Source organism: Oncorhynchus mykiss, chromosome 9, assembly GCF_013265735.2.
Source record: "Oncorhynchus mykiss isolate Arlee chromosome 9, USDA_OmykA_1.1, whole genome shotgun sequence".
Taxonomy (NCBI): Eukaryota; Metazoa; Chordata; class Actinopteri; order Salmoniformes; family Salmonidae; genus Oncorhynchus; species Oncorhynchus mykiss.
The window spans coordinates 17,547,102-17,560,589 of NC_048573.1; the positions used below are offsets into that span (position 1 = coordinate 17,547,102).

The window sequence follows — 13,488 nt, forward strand, 5'->3', positions numbered from 1 at the left end:
GCATTCTGCTTTGTTCACATGATAGTAGTGTGTGTGTGTGTGTGTGTGTGTGTGTGTGTGTGTGTGTGTGTGTGTGTGTGTGTGTGTGTGTGTGTGTGTGTGTGTGTGTGTGTGTGTGTGTGTGTGTGTGTGTGTGCAAAGAGAAGGCTCTTACCGTGTTCAGGGTTAGGCTGAGAGGTGCTGATTAAGTTGTAGTAATATCCAGAGGGTGTGTTGTGTTAGCTATCTAGGGCAGAGCAGAGCAGAGCAGCGAAGGCAGGCTAGTTCAGCAAATCTCCAGCAGCAGCGACATTCAGCCCCTAGCTTTGTGTTGTTCCCTTCTGTTCCCTTTAAACCAGACGGACACGGAGGCCGGGAACCCGGCTTCCCCTCACACACACACCCAGTGACAGACCAATGCACACAACAAAAAAACATACACGCACACACACACAACCAGCCCCCCAACCTGACACTGGTGTCAGAAGCATGCAGTGTTTTAAAAAGGCTACAAATCATACATAAATAGAATTGCGTCTTTGTCTCTCTCTCTCTCTTCCAGAAAGAAAGTGTGTGCTTCTCGCTTTGGATCTCCTTTTTCTTTACTCTCCCTCTTTCCCTCACCCTCTCTCCCTCTCTCTCTCTCTCTCTCGCTCTCTCTCTCTCTCACGCACACACACACACACACACACTCTCTTTTTCTGTCTCGCTTTTTTTCTACTCAGTAGTCAAACAAAGAAAGGAAAGGAATAGAGTGCATACACACACACTCTCGCTCAAACATACACACACACACACACACACACCACAGATCCCGGAGCCCAACCCCCCAGCCTGCCTCTCTCAATTTTTTCCCTGCTTTTCTCCAAACAGCCCCTCCCCGTCTTCTCTCATCACCCCTCCTCTCCTCCTCTCCTCTCCCCTCTCTCAGCCAGGCTCTGGCCTCGTTTTCATTTCATTCGCCTGTCCCCCCCCTCCATCTATGTGTCAAACAGATGGGATTGGAGAGCGGAAGGAGCCTCTTCTCTCACCGTCCCTCTCTCCTTCTTCCCACGTCTCTCTCTCTCTCTCTCTCTATTTCTATTTAGATGGCTGTATTATTTTGTTATATTGTGTAATAATGTGTTGGTGTTTTAGATTCTACTGTTAAACACGGTTTGACCTAAACTGAACTACTCATGAGAAAGAGATGACACAGATTTTTTTTAAGAACATTTGTTGTCACCTTTATTTAACCAGGTAGGCCAGTTGAGAACAAGTTCTCATTTACAACTGTGACCTAAAGCAAAGCAGTTCTACACATACAACAACACAGAGTTACACATGGAGTAAAACAGACATACAGGCAATAATACAGTAGAGAAAAATGTGTGTAAATGAGGTAAGATTTGGGAGGTAAGGCAATAAATAGGCCATAGTGGCAAAATAATTTCAATTTAGAAATTAAACACTGGAGTGATAGATGTGCAGAAGATGCATGTGCAAGTAGAGATACTGGGGTGCAAAGGAGCAAAATAAATAACAGTATGGGGATGAGGTAGTCGGATGGGCTATTTACAGATGGGTTATGTACAGGTGCAGTTATCTGTGAGCTGCTCTGACAGCTGGTGCTTAAAGTTAGTGAGGGAGATATGAGTCTCCAGCTTCAGTGATTTTTGCAGTTAGTTCCAGTCATTGGCAGCAGAGAACTGGAAGGAAAGGGGGCCAAAGGAGGAATTGACTTTGGGGGTGACCAGTGAAATATACCAGCTGGAGCGCGTGCTACGGGTGGGTGTTGCTATGGTGACCAGTGAGCTGAGATAAGGCAGGGATTTACCTAGCAAAGACTTACAGATGACCTGGAGCCAGTGGGTTTGGCGATGCGGGCCAGCCAACGAGAGCATACAGGTCGCAGTAGTGGGTAGTATTTGGGGCTTTGGTGACAAAACGGATGGCACTGTGATAGACTGCATCCAATTTGCAGAGTAGAGTGTTGGAGGTTATTTTGTAAAGGACATCGCAGAAGTCAAGGATCGGTAGGATAGTCAGTTTTACGAGGGTATGCTTGGCAGCATGAGTGAAGGAGGCTTTGTTGCGAAATAGGAAACCGATTCTAGATTTAATTTTGGATTGGAGATGCTTAATGTGAGTCTGGAAGGAGAGTTTACAGTCTAACCAGACACCCAGGTATTTGTAGTTGTCCCCATATTCTAAGTCAGAACCGTCCAGAGTAGTGATGCTGGACGGGTGGGCAGGTGAGGGCAGCGATCGGTTGAAGAACATGCATTTCGTTTTACTTGCATTTAAGAGCAGTTGGAGGCCACGGAAGGAGAGTTGTATGGCATTGAAGCTTGTCTGGAGGTTAGTTAACACAGTGTCCAAAGAAGGGCCAGAAGTATACAGAATGGTGTCGTCTGCGTAGAGGTGGATCAGAGACTCACCAGCAGCAAGAGCGACATCATTGATGTATACAGAGAAGAGAGTCGGCCAGCGAATTGAACCCTGTGGCACACCATAGAGACTGCCAGAAGTCCGGACAACAGGCCCTCCGATTTGACACACTGGACTCTGTCTGAGAAGTAGTTGGTGAACCAGCCGAGTCAGTCATTTGAGAAACCAAGGCTGTTGAGTCTGCCGATAAGAATGTGGTGATTGACAGAGTCGAAAGCCTTGGCCAGGTCGATTAATACAGCTGCACAGTACTGTCTTTTATCGATGCCGGTTATGATATCGTTTAGGACCTTGAGCATGGCTGAGGTGCACCCATGACCAGCTAGGAAACCAGATTGCATAGCGGAGAAGGAACGGTGGGATTCGAAATGGTCGGTGATCTGTTTGTTATCTTGGCTTTCAAAGACCTTAGAAAGGCAGGGTAGGATAGATATAGGTCTGTAGCAGTTTGGGTCGAGAGTGTCCCCCCTTTGAAGAGGGGGATGACCACGGCAGCTTCCCATTCTTTGGGGATCTCAGATGATATGAAAGAAAGGTTGAACAGGCTAGTAATAGGGATTGCAACAATTTCGGTGGATCATTTTAGAAAGAGAGTGTCTAGCCCGGCTGATTTGTAGGGATCCAGATTTTGCAGCTCTTTCAGAACATCAGCTATATGGATTTTGGTGAAGGCAAAATGTGGGAGGCTTGGGCAAGTTGTTGTGGGGGGTGCAGGGCTGTTGACCAGGGTAGGGGTAGCCAGGTGGAAAGCATGACCGTAGAAAAATACTTACTGAAATTCTCAATTATCGTGGATTTATTGGTGGTGACAGTGTTTCCTAGCCTCAGTGCAGTGGGCAGCTGGGAGGAGGGGCTCTTATTCTCCATGGACTTTACAGTGTCCCAGAACTTTTTGGAGTTACAGGATGCAAATTTCTGTTTGAAAAGGCTAGCATTTGCTTTCCTAACTGCCTGGGTATATTGTTTTCTAACTTCCCTGAAAAGTTGCATATCGCAGGGGCTATTCAATGCTAATGCAGAACGCCACAGGTTTTTTTTGTGCTGGTTAAGGGCAGTCAGGTTTGGAGTGAACCAAGGGCTATATCTGTTTCCTAGTTCTACATTTTTTGAATGGGGCATGCTTATTTAAGATGGTGAGGAAAGCACATTTAAAGAATAACCAGGCATCCTCTACTGACGGAATGAGGTCAATATCCTTCCAGGATACCCTGGCCAGGTCGATTAGAAAGGCCAGCTTGCTGAAATGTTTTAGGGAGCGCTTGACAGTGATGAGGGGTGATCATTTGACTGCAGACCCATTACAGACACAGGTGTTGAGGCAGTGATCGCTGAGATCCTAGTTGAAGACAGCAGAGGTGTATTTGGAGGGCAAGTTGGTAATCCTAGATAGTGCTATTATTATTATTATAGCGCATTCAGAAAGTATTCAGACCCATTGACTTTTTCCATACTTTATTCTAAAATTTATTAAATTGTTTTTTCCCCTCATCAATCTACTCCCAATACACATAATTACAAAGCAAAAACAGATTTTTAGAAATTTTTGCAAATTTATTAGAAATAAAAAACGGAAATATAACATTTATACAAGTATTCCGACCCTTTACTCAGAACTTTGTTGAAGCACCTTTGGCAGTGATTACAGCCTTGAGTCTTCTTGGGTAAGACGCTACAAGCTTGGCACACCTGTATTTGGGGAGTTTCTCCCATTCTTCTCTGCAGATCCTCTCAAGCTCTGTCAGGTTGGATGTGGAGTGTTGCTGCACAGATATTTTCAGCTCTCACCAGAGATGTTCAATCAGGTTCTAGTCCGGACTCTGGCAGGGCCACTAAAGGACATTCAGAGACTTGTCTCGAAGCCACTCCTGCATTGTCGTGGCTGTGTGCTTGCACAATTGGTGGCTGACTAAATATTTTTTTGCCCCACTGTAAATGAATGTGGCAGGATGATGACACCAATGTGTGTGTGTGTGTGTGTGTGTGTGTGTGTGTGTGTGTGTGTGTGTGTGTAAGCTCATCTGCCTGTCACAATTTTTCTGTTTTCTCACCCAAACACAGAGATGTTTCCAATAGCTCATGTCCTCCCAAACACACACACACACACACACACACACACACACACACACACACACACACACACACACACACACACACACACACACACACACACACACACACACACACACACACACACACACACACACACACATTCTCCCAGTGCCAACCAGGTGCAGCAGACAGTATTCCGGCCCAGAGAGAGAGCGTGACAAAATGGAAAATAAGTTCCATTCATGACGACATATACAGCAGACCTTATGCACCTACACAGGAGAGGAGAGAGAGAACAGTGGTGTAACACCTTGTTTCCATTATGGAATACACACTCTCCTAGATATCTATAGAGTATGGGGACATTTTGGTCTGGATGATTTTTGCTCTGTTTTAAACATAACCAACCAACCAAAGTAATTAAAAAAAGTAACTGATGAAATAATCAAAAGTTTAAAAAAATGTTGAACACTATGAGATTCACGGTGATGTGAGGGTGCAGGTTTGTTAAATCCATTTGTTTCCTTAATTTTAATGATGGGTTAGAACCGGTTCAGGGAACAGATCAAAAACAGGAAAACAACAAAATGATTTGAGGAACAGAAGCGTTATTTTAAAAGCATGGGAACCGGTTAATAACGTTATGTGACGTTGCTGGGATGTTCTCCAGTCCTACTGGAAGTAATGGTTCTGTTCAGAACAAAACGGTTGGAAATCATTTTGGTTCCAACCCTGCTTTTAATCCTATCCTGTGATGTCACCGCGTTTCACTTTTTAGGACCTTTCATCTCGTCGTTTTAACCACAGATCATAGAAACGTGCCATTTTCATATACAGTGCTTTCATAAACTATTCACACGGCCTTCAACTTTTTCCCCGTTGTTGTGTTACAGCCTGAATGTAGATTTTATGTCACTGGCCTACACACAGTACCCCATAATGTCCAAAGTGGAATATTTTCCCCCGCCGAAATATTTACAAATGAATTAAAAATAAAAAGCTGATATGTCTTGAGTCAATAAGTATTCAACCCCTTTGTTATGGCAAACCCACAGTAAATACGTTCAGGAGTAACAAGGCACATAATAAGTTGCATGGACTCACTTTGTGTAATAATCATTTTGAAGGACTACCTCATCTCTGTACACCACACAATACAATTATCTGTAAGGTCCCTCAGCCGAGCAGTGAATTTTAAACACAGATTCAACCACAAAACCAGGGAGGTTTTCCATTGCCTCACAAAGATGGGCACCTATTGATAGGTGAAAATAAAAAAAGCAGACATTGAACGTCCATTTGAACAAGGTGAAGTTATTAATTACACTTTAGATGGTGTATCAACACCCAGTCACTACAAACATACATATGTCCTTCCTAACTCAGTTGCCGGAGAGGAAGGAAGCTGCTCAGGAATTTCACCATGAGGCCAATGGTGACTTTAAAACAGAGTTTAATGGCTGTGATAGAACTGAGGATGGATCAACAACATTGTAGTTACTCCACAATGCTAACCTATGAAACAATGAAAAGAAGGAAGCCTTTACAGAATCAAAATATTCCAAAACATGAATCCTGTTTGCAACAAGGTACTAAAGTAATACTGCAAAAACATGTGGCAAAGCAATTCACTTTTTGTCCTGAATACAAAGTGTTATGTTTGGGCAAACCCAATACAACACATTAAAGCCAATTTACGCTTGATCCTGACAAATGTGGTCGGATGCAGACGCCAAATTGAGCTCCGTACCGCATCGCAGTGCGCCTCAAAAATGTTGTAACATTACGAAGGGCTCCGTGTAGCTCAGTATAGCTCCGCATTGACATGATTGGTTGACGATAGGTGGGTCCTGTATAAACACAAACTCACTTCCTTGACAGCAGCACTATACGTTATACGTTGCTCCGCGAAGCGCAACAAGTATGAATACCCTGACTTCTGCAGAGGCTGTTTCACAGTAAATGCTGCACTGCCAATGCAGACACCAGATTGACCATGCAGTGCCTTTTACTGAGTACCACTCTCCATAATTTCAAGCATAGTGGTGGCAGCATCATGTTATGGGCAAGCTTGTAATCGTTAAGGACTAGGGAGTTTTTCAGGATAAAAAAATAAACGTAATGGAGCTCAGCACAGGAAAACCTGGTTCAGTCTACTTTCCACCAGACATTGGGAGATGAATTCACCTTTCATCAGGTCAATAACCTAAAACACAAGGCCAAATATACACTGGAGTTCCTTTCCAAGAAGACAGTGAATGTTCCTGAGTGGCCGAGTTGCAAGTTTTTACTTAAATCTGCTTGAAAATCTATGGCAAGACCTGAAAATATTTGTCTAGAAAGGATCAACAACCAATTTGACAGAGCTTGAAGAATTTTGAAAAAAATAATGGGCAGATATTGCCCAATCCAGGTGTAGAAATCTCTTAATCTCTAATAGCTGCCAAAGGTGACTCTAACATTCAAATACTTATCTACATTTCTGACAAATGTAGAATTTGTCTTCCAATTTGACATGAATACATAGTATTTTGTGTTGGTCACTGACAATAAATTACAATTAGATCCATTTTAATCCCACTTTCTAACATAACAAAGTGTGGACAAAATCATGAGGTGTGAATAGGCAATGTACGTAGACACTGGTCTGGTGCTGGAGATAATGAATATGAGGTCGAAAAGTGGGAGAATTGCCCTTTAAGCTATGCGAATGACACAGAGAGAGATTATAAGGGTGGCGGAGAGAGATAATTAGTGAGAGAGCGAGAGAGAGAGAGAGAGAGAGAAAGAGAGAGAGAGTTAATATGGGTAGCAGAAAGAGAGAGAGATAACATGAGAAAGAGAGAAGAGAGAAAGAGAGAGTGAGTGAATAGGAAGACAGAGAGCAATACTGTACTGTTCTATGAGCTGAGCAGAGTGGAGAGGGGAATAAACCTGTGTAACAGGGTCAGCAGTGAGACATCTCTCTGGGTCTATTACGTAATGTAACTTCCTATTGATTTATTACTGCGTTGATTTGGCCCTTAGCCAATACGTAATAGCATTTGCGATATTTGAGCCTCAGCCAAAAAGAGAGGGCAGAATGGAAGAGGGGGAAAAAGGAGGGAGGGGAGTAAGAGTGGGAGAGGGGGAAAGAAGAGGGAGGGGTGGACTGACTGCAGAGAAAGGGGGGGGAGAGAGAGAGTAGAGTGAGGAAGAGCAGAGCAGGAAGAGAGAACAGAGAGAGAGAGAGAGAGAGAGAGATAGTAAGAAGAAAGAGAGAAAGAGAGAGATAGTGAGAAGAAATAGAGAGAGATAGTAAGAAGAAAGAGAGAGAGAGGGAGAGAGAGAGAGAGAGATAGTAAGAAGAAAGAGAGAAAGAGAGAGATAGTAAGACGAAAGAGAGAAAGATTGAGATAGTAAGAAGAATAAAATAAAATTTGATTTGATTTGATTTGATTTGAAGAAAGAGAGAGAATGTAAGAAGTTAGAGAGAGCGATAGAGAGAGAGCAATAGAGAGAGAGAGAGAGAGAGAGAGAGAGAGAGAGAGAGAGAGAGAGAGAGAGAGAGAAAAAGAGCGAGGGTGGATGTGATTCAGTGAGTGCTGTACACGGCAGGGTTATCAGTGTTTCAGTAATCACTACAGTTAAATAAGAGAGTTAGAGCCAGACTCACTGTATCCACAGGCCAGACCTACACTACGTCCTAAATGTCACCCTATTCCCTATATAGTACATTACTTTTGACCAGGGCACATAGGAATCAGGTTAAAAGTAATGCACTATATAGGGAATAAGGTGTCATTTGGGACTGACCCCGGGTCTGCACAGGATCAGCCCTGCTGTACCAAAGCTGGCTTCAAATACTACTTGAAATCATTTCAAATACTTTAGCTGGGTTTGATTGAGCTTGCATGCTGAAATGGGACAAATAGAAAAGCCCCAAAAGTGCAAACGATACTGCCCGCCCATCTGGAAATGATTTCAAACAGTATTTCAACACAGATCTGGGCAGCACACACACACACACACACACACAGAGGAATGTGTAAGCTCATAAATACACACTTCATACTACTACACAACACACACTTCTACTGCATGTACTGTATCCCTCTCATAGCACACAGAAACTCTCAAACTCACAGGCATTTGAAGCATGAACACAAACACACACACACCCATTCAAGTTTGAGTGCAGCACATTAGTGTCAAGGCTCTGTCTATACATTCAGCCCTCTTTCTGTTTCCTCCTCCTCATCCCCCTTTACCCTGGAGCACTTCCTCCTTTGTGAGATCCCGCTCTCTCCACAGAGAGGAAGGACAGCAGACGGGAATGAAAGGAGAGAAAGAGGCAGAAAACTTCATTAATGGACAGGAAGCAGAAATCCACTGAAAGACAGGAAGGAAGAGGGAGAGAGAGAGAGAGAGAGAGCACAAACAGGCTTTCCTCTTGACACCGTAAATAATTCAATTCCTTTTTTCCATAAATGTTTCATTCCCTCGTTCTTTTTAGCTCTTATTTTTTAAAGATATACTCAACCGGGGGCATGCGGTCTCATTAATTGGCAATTCCTGTTTAACGTGTTGCAGCTGTGTTCAATTAGCACTGATATTAGCTCTATTCCTCTTGACACCACTCTCTCGTTCTTGTTCTCCCTCTCTCATATCCTCTCTCCATTTATCTCCCCCTTTCTCTACCTCTCTATCGCTACCTCTCTCCCAAAGCATTCCCTTTGATTCAGGGACCGCGTTTACATGCACACCAATATCCCGTTATTATTTGGGATACTCAAGTTGACTCATATAAACATCATATCCGGTTTAAAATATTCCAAAAAAGCTTGTATGCCGGTTATGAGAAACCGGGAAAAGATGCCTGGGAAATGCTGATCTTAAACAGGATACTGTGGCATGTAAACATCTTACCCCGTTGACTGTTGTTTTTCACGGTGTGTGCAGGATCAGTCTCGCATATCATGGGTGTTGTCATCTGATTGTCAAACAAATCACTTAAAAAAGTCAGCTACCTGCCTGCATAGCTCGATTCACCATAATAATAGATTTAGCTGAAAATCCATACTGGACCGTTTAGTCTACGGGCTACTTTAACCCCTAATTTAGACACGTTTCTGATTACAATTTCCGACATTTGGTAGGCCATATTATAATTTGGTATGTAATTTGTTTGTCAACTATAGTTACAGTTGTGGCCAAAAGTGTTGAGATTGACACAAATATACATTTTCACAAAGTTTGCTGCTTCAGTGTCTTTAGATATTTCTGTCAGATGTTACTATGGAATACTGAAGTATAATTACAAGCATTTCATAAGTGTCAAAGGCTTTTATTGACAATTACATGAAGTTGATGCAAAGAGTCAATATTTGCAGTGTTGCCCTTTCTTTTTCAAGACCTCTGCAATCCGCCCTGGCATGCTGTCAATTAACTTCTGGGCCGCATCCTGACTGATGGCAGCCCATTCTTGCATAATCAATGCTTGGAGTTTGTCAGAATTTGTGGATTTTTGTTTGTCCACCCGCCTCTTGAGGATTGACCACAAGTTCTCAATGGGATTAAGTTCTGGGGAGTTTCCTGACCATGGACCCTCTTGACGCCAGTCCATCCCCAAAAGTCTTCGCCTCATTGTGCATGCAGATGCACTCACACCTGCCTGCTGCCATTCCTTAGCAAGCTCTGTACTGGTGGTGCCCCGATCCCGCAGCTGAATCAACTTTAGGAGACGGTCCTGGCGCTTGCTGGACTTTCTTGGGCGCCCTGAAGCCTTCTTCACAACAATTGAACCGCTCTCCTTGAAGTTCTTGATGATCCGATAAATGCTTGATTTATGTGCAATCTTACTGGCAGCAATATCCTTGTCTGTGAAGCCCTTTTTCTGCAAAGCAATGATGACGGCACGTGTTTCCTTGCAGATAACCATGCTTGACAGAGGAAGAACAATGATTCCAAGCACCACCCTCCTTTTGAAGCTTCCATTCTGTTATTCGAACTCAATCAGCATGACAGAGTGATCTCCAGCCTTGTCCTCGTCAACGCTCACACCTGTGTTAACGAGAGAATCACTGACATGATGTCAGCTGGTCCTTTTGTGGCAGGGCTGAAATGCAGTGGAAATGTTTTTGGGGGATTCAGTTCAATTGCATGGCAAAGAGGGACTTTGCAATTAATTGCAATTCATCTGATCACTCTTCATAACATTCTGCAGTATATGCAAATTGCCATCATACAAACTGAGGCAGAAGTCTCTGTGAAAATTAATATTTGTGTCATTCTCAAAACTTTTGGCCACGACTGTAGATACAGTTGAAGTCTGAAGTTTTCATACACCTTTGCCAAATACATTTAAACTCAGTTTTTCACAATTCCTGACATTTAATCCTAGTAAAAATTCCCTGTTTTAGTTCAGATAGGATCACCACTTTATTTTAAGAATGTGAAATGTCAGAATAATAGTAGAGAGAATGATTTATTTCAGGTTTTATTTCTTTCATCACATTCCCAGTGGGTCAGAAGTTTACATACACTCAATTAGTATTTGCCTTTAAAATTGTTTAACTTGGGTCAAACTTTTTGGGTAGCCTTCCACAAGCTTCCCACAATACGTTGGGTGAATTTTGGCCGGTGTAACTGAGTCAGGTTTGTAGGCCTCCTTGCTCGCACATGCTTTTCAGTTCTGCCCAAACGTTTTATATGGGATTGAGGTCAGGGCTTTGTGATGGCCACTCCAATACCTTGACTTTGTTGTCCTTAAGCCATTTTGCCACAACTTTGGAAGTATGCTTGGGGTCATTGTCCATTTGGAAGACCCATTTGTGACCAAGCTTTAACTTCCTGAGTGATGTCTTGAGATGTAGCTTCAATATATCCACATCATTTTTCTTCCACATGATGCCATCTATTTTGTGAAGTGCACCAATCCCTCCTGCAGCAAAGCACCCCCACAACATGATGCTTCACGGTTGGGATGGTGTTCTTCAGTCATTATAGCCAAACAGTTCTATTTTTGTTTCATCAGACCAGAGAACATAGTTAGCACCGGTAAAGTTGTCTGTTTCGTTTAAAGACAGGGAAGAAAACAATAACTCGAAAATAGTGGAAAGATTGGTCCTCTGAAAAATGTCCAAATGTCATCAGTTTGGCCTGCTTTAAAGAAATGAAAAGCTGAGTAAACGAGGACACACGTTTCTGATAAGACTTCAGTTCATTTTGGGTGCATAGTTTATGTGGTTGAAATACTGTCCGCTTGCATAACGGTGTCAAAACTAACACATTACACTCGCAGTAGCATTTTCTCAAGAGATGCTGAAAGATAGAAATCATATTTCTCCTGTTCCCGAGACAAAATGAACATTTGTTGTACAATTTTACTTCAAGAAAAGCATAATTCTGCAGGAGTTAATATTATGTTACGCTGAGAGGTTATAGGTTATAGGCTTACAGTCAGTGTCCATATTTCACTTACTATTCCATTTAACCCATCTGAACTTCAATGAGGAATATTCTGTTTATTCATGTATACAGGGATACACATGAGTGGGATATCAAAGGTGCATGTAAACAGCTTATCCCAAATAAGACCTTAAGTGGGATATGAGCTCCAACCCGAAATAATGTTTGCATGTCAACGTGGTCAGTGTGTTTTCATATTGTAGTGAAAGACAGAGCTACATTCTCACTCTAAACACTATCTACCTATCATCTTGAGCAATGAATTCACAATCAGTCCAAATTGTACGTGTACCGACTGACACTGAAAGAGATGAACTCTCAAAGCTATGTCTGTTAACACCTTTTCTTCTCCGAGAGGCCTGCATGTTCAATGTGTTCTTTTCAACACCCCCCCTTCTCTCTTTCTCTTAACCCTTTCTTCTTGCTATTCATCTGCCTCTCTGTCAAATCATAACATCTCAGCACTAGGTCCTTGGGTTCAAGCTTAAGTGTGTCTTTGTGTGTTTGTGTTTACACATACACACGGGTGTTGAGTACACAAAAGCAAAGCTTTTTCAACCATAGAGCAATCTATAGAGGAGAAAACATCAGACACACTCATATCTTACATTCAGTACAAACACACACAAACACATGCAAGCACACACACACACACACACACACACTTCACTTCAGGGGTTGCTGCAGTTCTTCAAGAGCTGGTCAATCAAAAACCTCAACACCTTCTATCGAACACACACACACACACACACACACACACACACACACACACACACACACACACACACACACACACACACATACACCACATGTGTCAGAAACATGTCATGTTCATATATAATAAATAGCAACACCATCAGACAGACAGTCTAATGGGAGAGCTGGAGTATGAGCATTAGAACAGTCTGCAGAGAACAAAGAGAGGGGGAGGAGAGAGAGAGATGGGGAGAGAGAGAGGGAGGGAGGAGAGAGAGAGGGAGAGGGGGAGAGAGAGAGAGAAAGGGGGAGGGAGGCAGGAGCGAGAGGGAGAGAGTCGGAGGGAGAGAGAGAGGGATAGGGGGAGAGAGGGAGAGAAAGAGGGAGGAGAGAGAGACGGAGGAGAGATGGAGGAGAGAAAGAGGAGAGTGGGAGAGCAACAGAGAATGTGGTTGAAGATATATGTGTATGTGACATTGTGAGTGTGTGTCAGTAAGGTACATATGTCCCAGCAGGACTGTGTGATAGTGAGTGTGAAGGCGTGTGTGTGTGTGTGAAGGCGTGTGTGTGTGTGTGTGCGTGTGCGTGTGCGTGTGTGTGTGTGTGGTGTTCGCGGAGCTGGCTGTTGGTCATGATCTTTTCATAGCCCCTTTTCTATCGTCTTTCATTAACATCTGATACCTCCACCCATCTGTTCACAAAGAGAGGGAGAGAGAGCACGAGAGAGAGAGATAACGAGAGATAAAGATAGGGAGAGAGAGCATGAGAGAGAGAGATAACGAGAGATAAAGATAGGGAGAGAGAGCACGAGAGAGAGATAACGAGAGACAGAGAGAGGGAGAGAGAGTGACAGGAGCATGCAGAGCTGGCTATCACTCTTCCTCT

General features: G+C 43.2%; 1 protein-coding gene across 2 annotated transcripts in view; it reads right to left on the reverse strand.

The window, feature by feature from the left end:
- The window catches only part of LOC110532943 (lysine-specific demethylase 6B), a 145,525-nt gene extending 144,724 nt beyond the window's left edge, over window positions 1-801 (reverse strand). For both annotated transcript variants that reach the window (XM_036987494.1, XM_036987492.1), the window contains exon 1: window positions 155-801. The gene's annotated coding sequence lies outside the window, so the exon portion shown is untranslated. The remainder of the gene's footprint in view (window positions 1-154) is intronic.
- Window positions 802-13,488: the final 12,687 nt, after the last annotated feature.